This window comes from Scaptodrosophila lebanonensis, unplaced genomic scaffold, assembly GCF_003285725.1.
Source record: "Scaptodrosophila lebanonensis strain 11010-0011.00,11010-0021.00 unplaced genomic scaffold, SlebRS2 tig00000053-arrow-pilon, whole genome shotgun sequence".
NCBI classification, from domain to species: domain Eukaryota; kingdom Metazoa; phylum Arthropoda; class Insecta; order Diptera; family Drosophilidae; genus Scaptodrosophila; species Scaptodrosophila lebanonensis.
Window position 1 is genome coordinate 809,997 of NW_022060548.1, and position 12,374 is coordinate 822,370.

General features: G+C 35.2%; 2 protein-coding genes across 4 annotated transcripts in view; one reads left to right on the forward strand and one right to left on the reverse strand.

Moving 5' to 3' along the window:
* Positions 1 to 6,572, reverse strand: part of LOC115624317 (histone-lysine N-methyltransferase, H3 lysine-79 specific) — a 63,262-nt gene extending 56,690 nt beyond the window's left edge. For 2 of the 3 annotated variants that reach the window (XR_003995452.1, XM_030518946.1), the window contains exons 1-2: positions 6,406 to 6,572; positions 5,417 to 5,858 (exon numbers count right to left, since the gene is read on the reverse strand). The gene's annotated coding sequence lies outside the window, so the exon portion shown is untranslated. The remainder of the gene's footprint in view (positions 1 to 5,416; positions 5,859 to 6,405) is intronic. The other variant, XM_030518947.1, reaches the window with a different exon arrangement.
* Positions 6,573 to 7,184: 612 nt separating this feature from the next.
* LOC115623319 (transmembrane and coiled-coil domains protein 2) overlaps positions 7,185 to 12,374 on the forward strand; it is a 33,402-nt gene continuing 28,212 nt past the window's right edge. Inside the window, exon 1 of the mRNA XM_030517580.1 lies at positions 7,185 to 7,728. The gene's annotated coding sequence lies outside the window, so the exon portion shown is untranslated. The remainder of the gene's footprint in view (positions 7,729 to 12,374) is intronic.

The window sequence follows — 12,374 nt, forward strand, 5'->3', positions numbered from 1 at the left end:
CCATTTGCTGTCTGGCCTCTCCCCTTCCGCTTTTCAAACAAGCCCAAAAGCAGGCGATAACAACAACAACGAACCTGTGTCGGCCTGCAGCACGCAGTTCAATTTCGTTTTTTCCATTTTGTTGTTGTTGTTTGTGCATTATTATTTCTTTTTTCCATTTACTTTTTCTAGCTACAAAATTGGTTTTTGTGGCTTGACTGAGAAAATGAAGCATGCTCTCTCCCTCACACAACACTCTCCCGCTCTTCAACTTTGGCGCTCAATTGGCGTTCGTTCCTTGTTGTTGTTTTTGCTGCTGCTGCGTTTATCTTCAACGCTGCTTCTGCTTTACTTTTATTGTTGTAGTTGTTGTTCGACGTCGACGTGGTCTTTTTGTATTTGTTTTGCGTTTACGTTGTTGTTATAATAAATGTCTGCTGTGTGGTTGTTGTTTGTATAGCTCAGCGAGTTCATTCAACTGTCAAAAAAATAAAAATAATAAAAAACACATACACACATACAGACAATTTACGCATGTGTGTAAAGTCAAAGACGAAGACAGCGACGAAACATGTATAGAAAAAAACGAAAAAAAATTAAAAGTAGCAGCCGCAGCAGCAACAACAACAACAATGTGAGTTTTAATGGCTTCGCCATGAATTTGTTGCTATGCTTGTTTTGGGCATTGCTGTGGTAGTTGTTGTTGTTGTTTGCTCGTTCTTGTTGCTGCTGCTGCTGCAACATTCGAAAATCGTTTGTTCGTTCGTATATAAATATGTATGTATGTATGTATGCATGTGTGTGCATATCTCTATAACAAATGCCTTTTTACATTTTCATTCCGTTTTGGCCTTTTGGTTTATTTTCGTTTTCAGGCAGCAGCTGCGTTTGAACTTTTTAGCTGCGTGCAGTCAACAGAATCGCCACTCTACTCGACACTACTTGCCCCCTCACTCGCCACTGCGCTGCCTTCCCCACAAACTGTGTCTAAATTTAAGTTTAAGTTCTAAACAGTCAACAACATTTTACAGAGCTAAGCAACGCAGGCCAAAGACAAGACAAGGCAAGGCAATAGGCAATACATATGTATGTATGTATATGTAATATATATAAATATATATGCATATGTTTGTAAGACAGGGCAGCTGTAATTCAATTGGCTGCCATTCCCCATTCCCAATCTTCTCCCTCCATCCTCTCTTCCACAAGGTGGAAAATTCAATTGCATTTCGTAAAATCGTTTCTCGCTGTTCTTGTTGGCCATTTATTTTTGTTTAACTTTTTCATATATTGTGCATGTGTGTGTGTGTATGTAAAATATTTTCTGTATTTATGGCATTGTTTCTGCTTCTTTCCGCTTAAACAGACCTCCAAAATGCAGTCAGCCAGTCAACTATTTTTGTATCTAACAGATACATTTTGTTATACACAACATTGGAACCATGTGGCTGGCAATATGCCTGAGATATATGAAACGCCATGAAATAAAAGTCATTCACAGAAACTAGAAAATGATTCAGAAGGACTACAATAAAGCCAATTTAAAACGAATGTTATTTAAAATAAAAAAAAATTTGTAATGTAATAATATAGAAAATTGGTGAAATTTTATTTGAAGAATATTTATAAAGCAGCGGTTTCAGTTAGTGTTTCGGTCAAATCTTCAATTTGTAGTTTCCAAGTAAGTAAGTAAGTCTATTATATTTTTATTGACACATATTTCAGATATTCTCAGTTGAATTTTGGGAAATATTTATGCCTATATTATGTTATTATGCTTTAATTATAAGACCATGTAATGATTACGTTAGATTAGATCTCAGTTTAAATTTTGTTATAACTAATCTATATATTACTAAGCTATATTCATTTGTATATGTTTCCGCTTCAATGAGTTTCACAATTTTTTTGAGCAGCTTATTAAGTTCAAGCAGCACAAATTCGATATTTACAGATAATACCTGTACGAAGTGAAGGTTTTTAGATTGTTAAATGTTATATTTCGATACATTCTAATACTTTTATTTATTTTTTATAATTTTAGCAATCGTTATAAATGAATGTTGAGCTTTCTCAACGTTTCAATAATTTGGTCGCTAAAAATAGTTGTAGTGTCTTTTCATTCGATTAATTTGATAAAAACAATCGGGATATTATAAGAATTACTAATACTGCGACTACTAGACATGCTCTAGAGTGTCCACGTTGCGAGGAGCCCAAAACAAGCGGACAAAGAGATATTTGCTGCTAGTCAATATTTATCAACAATAAAAACTATATTTCGTATACTCTATATATGTAAATAAAGATAACAAATCATAATAAAAAGTGGCAATTAAAATAACTAGCAGACAAACATGTAATTTAACAATGTTATGGAGTAGTAGAATATTTGGGATATCGGTGATGTGATTCCACTTTAAGGCTGAGACTTTAAGACTGAACACTCATTTTCATTTATAAGCCGGTTATTCATCAAATATAATCTTCGAATATAATTTAAAAACAATCAGTTTCCAAATAGCGGTAAAGCCTAATTGCTGATTAAATCTAAGCATAGGTCGTGAAACCGGATACGTTACATATATATAGAAGATCAGGTTTTGCGCATATGTTAAATACAACTATTAGGTTCTTTTTTTTTTAAACAAACCCAACTACTTTTTCCAATTTGAAGCATCTATGAGAACGCTTTAAGCTGCGGACTGCCGACAGGAACGCAATGAACACGCAGAAGCAGGAAGAAGACACCGCAATAAAGCAAAGAAAAAGTTACTTAAACACCATAAACTTTGGCAACGGTATTTTACATACATACATATGTATGTATGTGTGCATGTATATTTATATGTTGTAGTTGTTGTTGTTGATGATGAGCCGCTGCGGCAACGAGTGCAGTGAGCTGCAACGACTTGCGACAAGCAACCGTGCAGATGGGGTTGGGTGGTGCGGGAGCGGGGGGCGTAGTTGCCGCAGCACCACAAAAACAATGCACAAGAAAAGATAACACAACAAACACAACATGCCAGCCGCTACAGGCACTAGCAAACAAACGCAGACACTCTCTCAGACACACGCTCTCCGATGAGATGAAGTTGGAGCCAAACACGAAGAGATAGAGGAAGGACCAGCTTTTGCTTGGCACGCTCTCAGCAACATTGTTGTTGTAGCGTTGTTACTTGATTTTGCCTCCTCCTTCTTCTTCTTCTTCGCTTTTTCGTGTGTATCCACAACGTTGCCAGCTCAGCGGCATGTCTGCCGCAGTCGCCTCAATAACTAAAACAACAACAACAATCAAAGTAACAACAGCAGCCACAACAACAGCCGAACTTATTTTTGTTTAGTTGCCACGTTTTTGCCTCTCCAATTATTTTTTTTGTATCTGCCTTATCTGCCTTTGTGAGTGCGCAGTTTTTTTCTTCTTACGGATTTCTCTTTCGGCAATTTTTGTGGCATGGAATGTGCAACATAGCAGCAGCAGCCGCCGAAAAAACTCTAAAGCAAAATGGAAAGAGAAATGAATTCTCAAGTCAAAGGTATACATACATACATACATATTTACTAATCAACAATATCCAAAAGGAAAAAAAACTGTATCTATGTTGCGTGGGTTGCATGTTAACTACAACAATTGTTCCAGCTACAACAGCAAAAGAGCTGCACCAACTTTTAAAGGAGAATCGAAACATATCGAACTGTTAGAGATGGAGCTGCTATTTTTTTAAAAGCACAACAGCATGATTAATAGATTATTGACAATAATACATACTTATTTTGCAAAAGCAATACAACGAACCAATGTCAAAAGCTGTTACTTCAACTCATATAATCTTCAAATTCAATCATATTTACTAGTCGAAGAAAGTGATTAGTTATTAATCGCACGACAATACAGTTTTTATTTTTTAAAACTGATCCCAAAATACACTTTTAAAGGAAAGGAATCGATCAATCGATTTGAATAAAGCAATAATGATTTTCCATCCCACTTTGTAGACCCCAAGACATTTTTTAGTCTATAAAACTGCTCTCAAAGCTACGTTAACCTAATTCGTTCTCTACACTTTGAAAATAAAACAATCCATCATGGCAATCATGGCTAAAAACATATTACCCTATTAGTTCTAGCATAAAGCAACATTCTATAATACAGAATTATACATCCAAGACAATATAGTTTAGGTATGTATTCTAATAAAATAACAGAGATATGCATTTAATAAGAAAAATCTGATCGAGTGGCTGTCCCCGAAATAAGTCTTTATTGCTCATCTCTACTTTCTGTTCGTTTATTGTTGCGCTTCGTTGTTCTCTCACATGTGTGTCTAGTTCATACATACATATGTATGTGTACATGTTTATGTGCCGATCTTGCCAACCAAGTCCAACTAGTTGCTATAATTGCAATTTTTTTTTTTTAATCAAAAGTCTGTTAAAAGTCTTACAGCATTTGTTTGTTGTCCACAATTTTGGCGTGTTGTTTTGCTTTTTAATTGGATTTTCCTTTTTTGTATTCGACTCTTGTCTTTGCATGCAGCACCTTGTCTCAACCTGACAGACTACACGACTTTTGATGGCCTCTAACAACAACAAAAACAAGAATATTTGCAGAAAATGTAAATGACCGGAAAGCTGCTCTTTTGTATGCCAAATGCGTATTGCACAGATTTTGAAAGTTGAACAGTCGGACAAGTATGTACATACATATGTATGTATGTGTGTATGTATATGGACAATTTTATTGCAAAATATCTCAAATTTCAAGCGAATTGCAAAATGTTTTTCTTTAGAAAGTCGACGAAAGAAGAGATACATATGTAAATGGTGGGTATTCGTTTTTTTTTAATTTTCGGTACGTTTAGGCCATCAAATGGATTTATAATATTTAATAGATTTTATCTTAAAATTTATTCATTAAGTTGTTTTAAAAACAACATTTTTGCATTTTAGCTTCGCCTAATAATGATATCTTCATTTGGGACAAATGTCGCCCCTGTACACTAAAAGGGTTAAGTGTGTATATAATGTACCGCTATATAAAAGCCGATTGCATTCAACGAGAAGGTCAAATGTTACACATATAAACAACAATTTATCACACACTTAAAGTGTACACACTGTTATATAAGCATACTAAAGAGATAAACAAACTATGGACTATGTATAAGCTTCCGTCATTATCAACAGTTATCAGCTTAAAACCGCATGTTTCATTTCCGCTCTCTGTACGAGCTATGATGTTAAACTAACCGCACGTAATGCACAAGCAAGTTGTGTTATAAATACGAACAATGAAAAAATCCTACACAGAAATATCTATTTCCTCAGAAGTATTCTCGCCTGACTTGTGTTTTGTGGGAAAAAAAAGTCAGGCTTAGCCAAAAGAAATGCGAATACATATATTAAAACAACAATAACTGAAGGTTTTGGTACTCACATTTCGCGCATTCAGCAACTGCGCTGCCACTGCGCTGCCGCTACAGAGGCTTTACCGTTAGTTGCCGCTACTAATATGCAATACGTGCAGTTTTTTTTTTCAACCGCCTTAAACTTCACGACAGTCTTTAGTATTTATTCCATTCGTTGTGTTATAGTTGTTGTTGTTGTGCATTCCGAAAAATATTAAAGAGAAAGAAGAACATGGAATAAAACGCGCCACGACACAACGTGGATGTGTTGTTGTTGTTGGATGAGGAAGACATGCAAATATAAGACGACGACAAAGATCCACAGCAGTTGGTTGGTTTTATATTTATGTACATATGTATGTATGTAGAATTTATGTAGAGACACACACCCATGCACTCTGGCTTGCACTTTTATTCACTTTAATTTATAACTATGCTTCGTTGTTGTTGTTAAATTATTTAACTCTAGTGCTGCAAGAAATAGAAAAAACACACACATATAATTTATTATTTAAACCTTGCACACTTCTATTATTTTATACATATACACACATACATACATGTATATGTATGTATATATTCTCTTTATTTAATTTTCAGCTGCTTTTTATATGCGACGACGGTGGCACAACACAGACACACACACACACATTCACACTGACGGCGACTGCTGCTTCTTCTTATTGAACAACACAGACAGCAGCCTCTTTTTTTGCTTTTCTTTCACATGCATATGCACATATATTTGTGTATATATGTGTGCATATATTGGGGCGGCAATTTCATAAACTTTTGTGTAATTATTTCTGCATTTGTTTTAAATTTCACTATTCAGGCACCACACACGCCGCATTTTATTTTTTTTCATTTTTGTTGCCATCTTTAAGCCATTTTCGCCGTCGCATTTACAGCAAGTAATTTATTTTTCTCTTCTGCTTCTCTTTCACACCGCTCAACACATATGATAGGCACTGATTTGCTGACTCGCTCTAGCGCATTCGCTGCATACAAAACTCACGTAATTTAACTAATTGGGATTAAAGTAATCGCGATTCGCCGACGGCACACTGCACTTCTATGATTATTGCAATTTGTTGTGTATTCAACAACAATTTTTATTGTATAATTAAGTATTTTCTCAGCCAAATGTCGAATACACACACGCACAGCGACACGTCCGTACCATCGAAGCTATTTTGTACGAGTGAGTCTCGGAATCGAGTAGCGAGTAGTCAACATGCCTCATTTCGATAACGCTGCAATGTAATCGAATATGAATTTTATCACCACCAGTTTCATTTTAAGCAGGTTGGCAGTTCCCGCCGCTAGATTTTACCGCCAATTCGCCACCATGGCATCTCAAATAGTTGTTTTATATACATAGTTTTCAAAATACAAATTCGCATATATATGAATATTTTATTATTGTGCTTTTTAAAGATAGTGTTTTATAAATACAAGGACATAAACAATATTTCTAGCTTCAAACAGTATTTTTAAGTGACATGTGATTGATTTTAAAAAGCTCATTAGTGTTTTTTATGTGTGCGAATTCATGTCGAAATAATTGCTTATTATGTTAACTGCTTTTCAAAAAACATATGCTATTTAAACCAATTGTAGGTACACCGATACAAGCAACTAGTATATGTATCGATACTCTTTTTACATCTAATTGTGTGTGCACACTTTTCAGCACCAAATTCAGTATTTTTGGAGGCGGACAGCAGTATTTATTTATAATTAACTACGGCCACATTGCGGTGCTCTTCGCCATTAACAATTTGCATAGCGGTACGCACGGAAGACGGGCCGTCTCACGGTAGTTTTCATAAATATTTGCTGAGAAGTGCAGCTTATTTATTCATCTATTTGCACGCATCTCTGAGCACAATACGCTGGAATATAAAATAAGTCGTGATATTTAATTTTACTCGCAACGCCACCATTTGCTCAATCAAGTAAACATTGTGTACAAGTTTTGTGATGCGCGCAGTATAGAGCGTAACAAGAAAATCGCGAGAAGGTGTGAGAAGTGAAAAATCAAAAGAATATCTATCATAATCACAGCAGAGTGGAAAAAAGGCAAAATAGTGAAGTTAATACGAATTTGGTGTGTAACGCTGCTGCTGGTTTGGTGTTAGTGAGTGTCACATTGTGTGTTTGTTTGTTTGCGTGTGTGTGTGAGCCAAACAAAAGGGCGTCGTCGTCGACGTAGGCGTCGCAGTTAAGATTTTATGCGAAAATACATAAAATTTATAAACTGCTAAGGCCAACAACAATAACTAAACTAACAAAAAGCTAAATATTAAGTGCTGTAACAATAATACGAGACAAAAAGGTGAGTTTTCATTCATATGAATGTGTATATAGTACGTATGTTTATAGTTTTCATCTTGTTTGTGTGTGTGTGTATTTTCGTTACCACACCTACACACACGCACACACAAACGCACAACGCGTCTTGTGTTGTTGTTCGTGTTGTTATACCTTAGCAGCGTGCGTTCTACTTGCGTGTTTTTTTGTGTGTATTTGTGTATTAGTGCAGTTTTAAGGTGTGTTGTTGCTGCAACTACCTCTGCTGTTGCTCTGCTCTGCTTGGCTGCTCGAATGAGGGTCGCGAGCTGCATTTTGATTGTTTATAATGCTGGCATATTGTTCAGTTCTTTCTCCTCTCTCGCTCCCTATCGCCATTCGTCACACAACTGTAGTTAATAACCCGCCCAACTTCAATTCATCAAAATTGTAATGACAATAGAAATATTTTACCGTTACATACACACACAATATAAGTAGTTTGTCATGAACGAAGCACATTGTGGTACGATTCTATACATTTTCGTAAATTATTTTATATACATATGTTTTGATTTATTAATAATCACCTATCTGCTACACCAATTACCAAAATTTGTTATAATAAGGCCATAAATATAGTAGTTATAAATAATGATGCATTTAGAACAAGTAGTTGATTCATATTTATTAAAAAATTAGCGGAGTGTTTTCAAATAATTGAAAACGAACAAATTTGATTTTTAAACAGAATTAGAATAGTCGAAGCAAAATTTAGGTATCTGATTAATAAGTGGCTGTCATAGGCAGATGGCTATATAGTTTTTTTTATATAGTTTATGCCAACTATAAATACCTGAATTCCTACTTTGTTATCCTCCTTCTTCATGAAAACAATGTTTATCCCACTGTGTGGCGTCTCGTTCGTAGTCAACGTTGTCTAGGGTGGCTGCAGGTCCTTTTTTTTAATTGAGAGGGCCACTCTTTGTCCACTCTCCGTCTCAGATTTGTCTGCTCATTGAGAACATTCCACAGAGTCATTCATAATCAGCTCAATTAGCTGCACTTGCAACAACAACAACAATGACGCCAACAATAACAAAGTACATCTTAAGAGAGCTCAACGAGTTTGCTTTTGATTGCTGTCCGTTATGTTGTTGGTGTTGTTATTACTGTAGTTTGGAGCCAGGCACCGTTGGTTCAACTAAACGCAGGCAAAGAGTACAATTACAATAATAACAACAATAGCAATAACAACAACAACAACTATACATGCAGGCTCTGTCGACGTCGGTCGTCAGTCGTTGGCGCAATTGAATTAAATTCAACAAAAATGATAAATGTAAGCAAGTGAAAAGATTAATTTGTTGCTGTTGTCGCTCATTGTCTGCCATTTGTTGCTTAGCTGTTTTTGTTATTGTTGTTGCTGCTGATATTTCTGACCGACGCTCAGCATTGTGCGCTTATTTTATAGCAAGATTTAAAATACAACACGACAGTTTTGTATATTTTATTTAATTTAGTTTATAAGTGCCCGCATACATAGAGGCGCGTGTAGACACATACAGACACTACATATATGTACATATACATATGTGTAGTATATGTACATATGTATATACCGATATATGTATATTTTAATACATAGATATATGTATGTTTACATGCGCCCCTTAAAGCGAATTCCACAAACAGACAGCGCTGAGAAAAAAAGTAAAAATTCAACAATAATTTGCTACTCTCTCTGTCTTTCTCTCTCCCAGTTGACAACTGATTATTTTATTTATGACTTGGTTGGTCAATCAGAGATTCAGAGACCTCAGGGGCGTATTGTTGTTCTTGTAGATACAGATGAAGATATGACTATATATATGTATATATGAATTTCTTTGCCAAAATTTATTTCATTATAAATGTAAACGTTTCAAAGATTCCCTATCTATGTATAAGTGTGCGTGCTGTGTGACGTTTATTTGATATAAAAATAGTTTTCTTTTTGGCTTGAAATGTTTCAGTTGCTGAGGCGGCTAATCAAACAAGAAATGCTCAAAAAGTGACGTTTGTCACAAGCAACATATCAAAAAATGTTGAATATATAAATAATAAATATGGTTGTATGTTTTTAACCCACTCAATGCAATGTCCAATCAGCTAAATAAATTTGGCTATTTTATAATACTTTTGTAGAAGAAGAAGCTATAGCCAATGCCATTTATCGGATCATTTATGAGCACCAATATCTGTAAAATTCCACAAAGCTGACCTTATTTATTTCAATTTAAATTGCCGTTATAAAAATGTGCAATACAACCACAAATTTTAGTGCATAAAATCAAAATCCATAGAAATAATCAGAATTTTATACTCAGGCCGACATTAAACGATGACAAAAGGGCGTTTAGTTTGAACATTTTAATACAGAGAACAAAAATCGAATTCTCTTTCATTGTAATTGTATTTTAATAATCATTTCAAATATTTTATAGATGTTGAGTCAACTAGTTCAAACAACATCTTTGATTAATTAATGTATGCCTATTTGCAGCAACGAGAAATTATCGGCAGCCAACATAAAGTCGAATATATAATTTAGCTATATTCCCCTTAATATGGACAAACAATAAATTTGCTTTTCAGTGCCACATATTATATGAACAAAGAGCTTTGTTTATGCTTAGACTTGATAGTATTACAAAACTCATTGTACATTTGTAGGCGCCATTATAGTAATCGGGGGCTATAAATAATCAATAAAATTGTGCAATTAATTACTCATAACATCCTCTGTGTGCAATTTGGGATTATATTGGCGAATTGGTAAGCTGACAAAAATGAACAAAAGCGAAATCTAATCTCTGAAAAGTGTTGGTCAACGATCAACAGTCGATCGTTCTGAGCTATATCTTGGCGAGGAAGCGTAGAAAAAAGCTAAAATTAAGTTGCTTTTTATTGACCATAAATATGGTTAAGGCCGCAATAATCGGACGAACACGTCCTAACGGGCTATACGGGCTATACCCCACCCTACAAAGTGGTGAGAGAATTTGTTAATAAGTTGCTGGCTTGGTTAAAAAGGATTAAGCCAAAATGGTGGGCACTAAAAGCTAATAAGGTTGGCTGCTTGGGTGCGGTTCGTTGCTGGCCACGCATGCCAGCCTGTGTGTGTGTGTTCGGAGTGGGGGGGTGGGGGAAGAGGGCGCCAGCACGTGTACTTTGGCCAAATATCGTATGTTTCGCTCGATTTTTAGACTCATTCTCTGGGCACACGCCCAACAACGTCGACGCTGGCAACGAGAAAAACATTTTGTTGAGCAATAAAAACATGGCAAAAAACACACAGACACACAACTACAAACATGCACAAACATTTATACCTAGCCAGTCAGCCAGCCAGCCAGCCATACATGTGTATATACAAATTAATGGGCGAGAAGTTCAAGAACAAAATATTCAAGAGGACAGGCAACAACGAACATTGAATATATTTCCTTCGTTGCGTTTGTTAAAAATTAAATTAAATTAATTAAAAATGCAAATATTTGCGTGTTTGGGCGCTCTTTGTTCGTGCTATGCTTTGATTACCCACCCAATATAAATATATGTACATATATAGATGCTCTATGTATTGCATAATAATGCTAATGCACACGATTTGTAACGAAATGAAACGACAACAGCATGAATGTGCTCTAGAATGGACTCTAGACTCTGTGGGTTATGGGGTCTCGGTGCGCATTAAAAGCCCGCAAGATTAATGCGCACTGCCATCTGATTAAAGCAACAACAAAATGCTTCTTTTTTGGGGCACTGCCTGAAAAAATTTAAGGTGTGCGGCCATCAATTTGCCTTCAGTTTTCAGTTAAATTCAAATATCTAGCGGCTTTGCCGTTTGATTGACAGTTTTGGACAAGCTGAGGGTTCGCGCAAAGTTATAAAAAAAAGCAAGACAGATGATGCTTGAAATCTCAGCAATGGGTTACCTAAAACGGCAGTGGAAATGTTGAAGTGATTTTTAAAGAAGAAAAAACTATGGAATTAGGAGTAGTACTCAATTCTGTATAAAAGAAAAGCCTGTAAAGGAAAATAAAAAGCTTATTATTATTATTATTATTATTAGCTTATTATTCTTAGATACTTTATTGAACGAATTTAATTTTTTGTTAAGTTACTCAATTTCCCCTTTTTAACCGAATTCAAAAAAGGATGACGTTATCAATTCGTCTGTACTTTTTTTTTTTTTAATATGATTTAAAAAAATTATAAAATTGAAGTCTATACGCGTAAATGAATATATACAAGTAGTACACGTATAGTATAGCACATATCTCTGTAGGAACAAGGACATACGTAAGTGAAGTTCTCCATTAGATAAACAATACACTCAAACTGACTATTATTATTTATTCTTCTACTTGTCTTTAACAATTAACGCTTCTTCTTCTTCCTCATTTGACTGCCTCTAATCCTCGAACAGAACAGCATGTACTGAACAGTTTAGTTTCAGTTTAACTCTCTCCTACATGTCTGGATTGCTTCATTGAAATATATATTTGTATTTGCTTAAAAAACTTATCACATAAAAATTAAGGACACTGTCTATCTCTTGTTCTAATAGGTGTCAAAAAGACTTTAGAGACTTTTGCTGCAAATCTTAGTTACCAATAAACTGCACTTGGTGCTGTAAAATCGAAT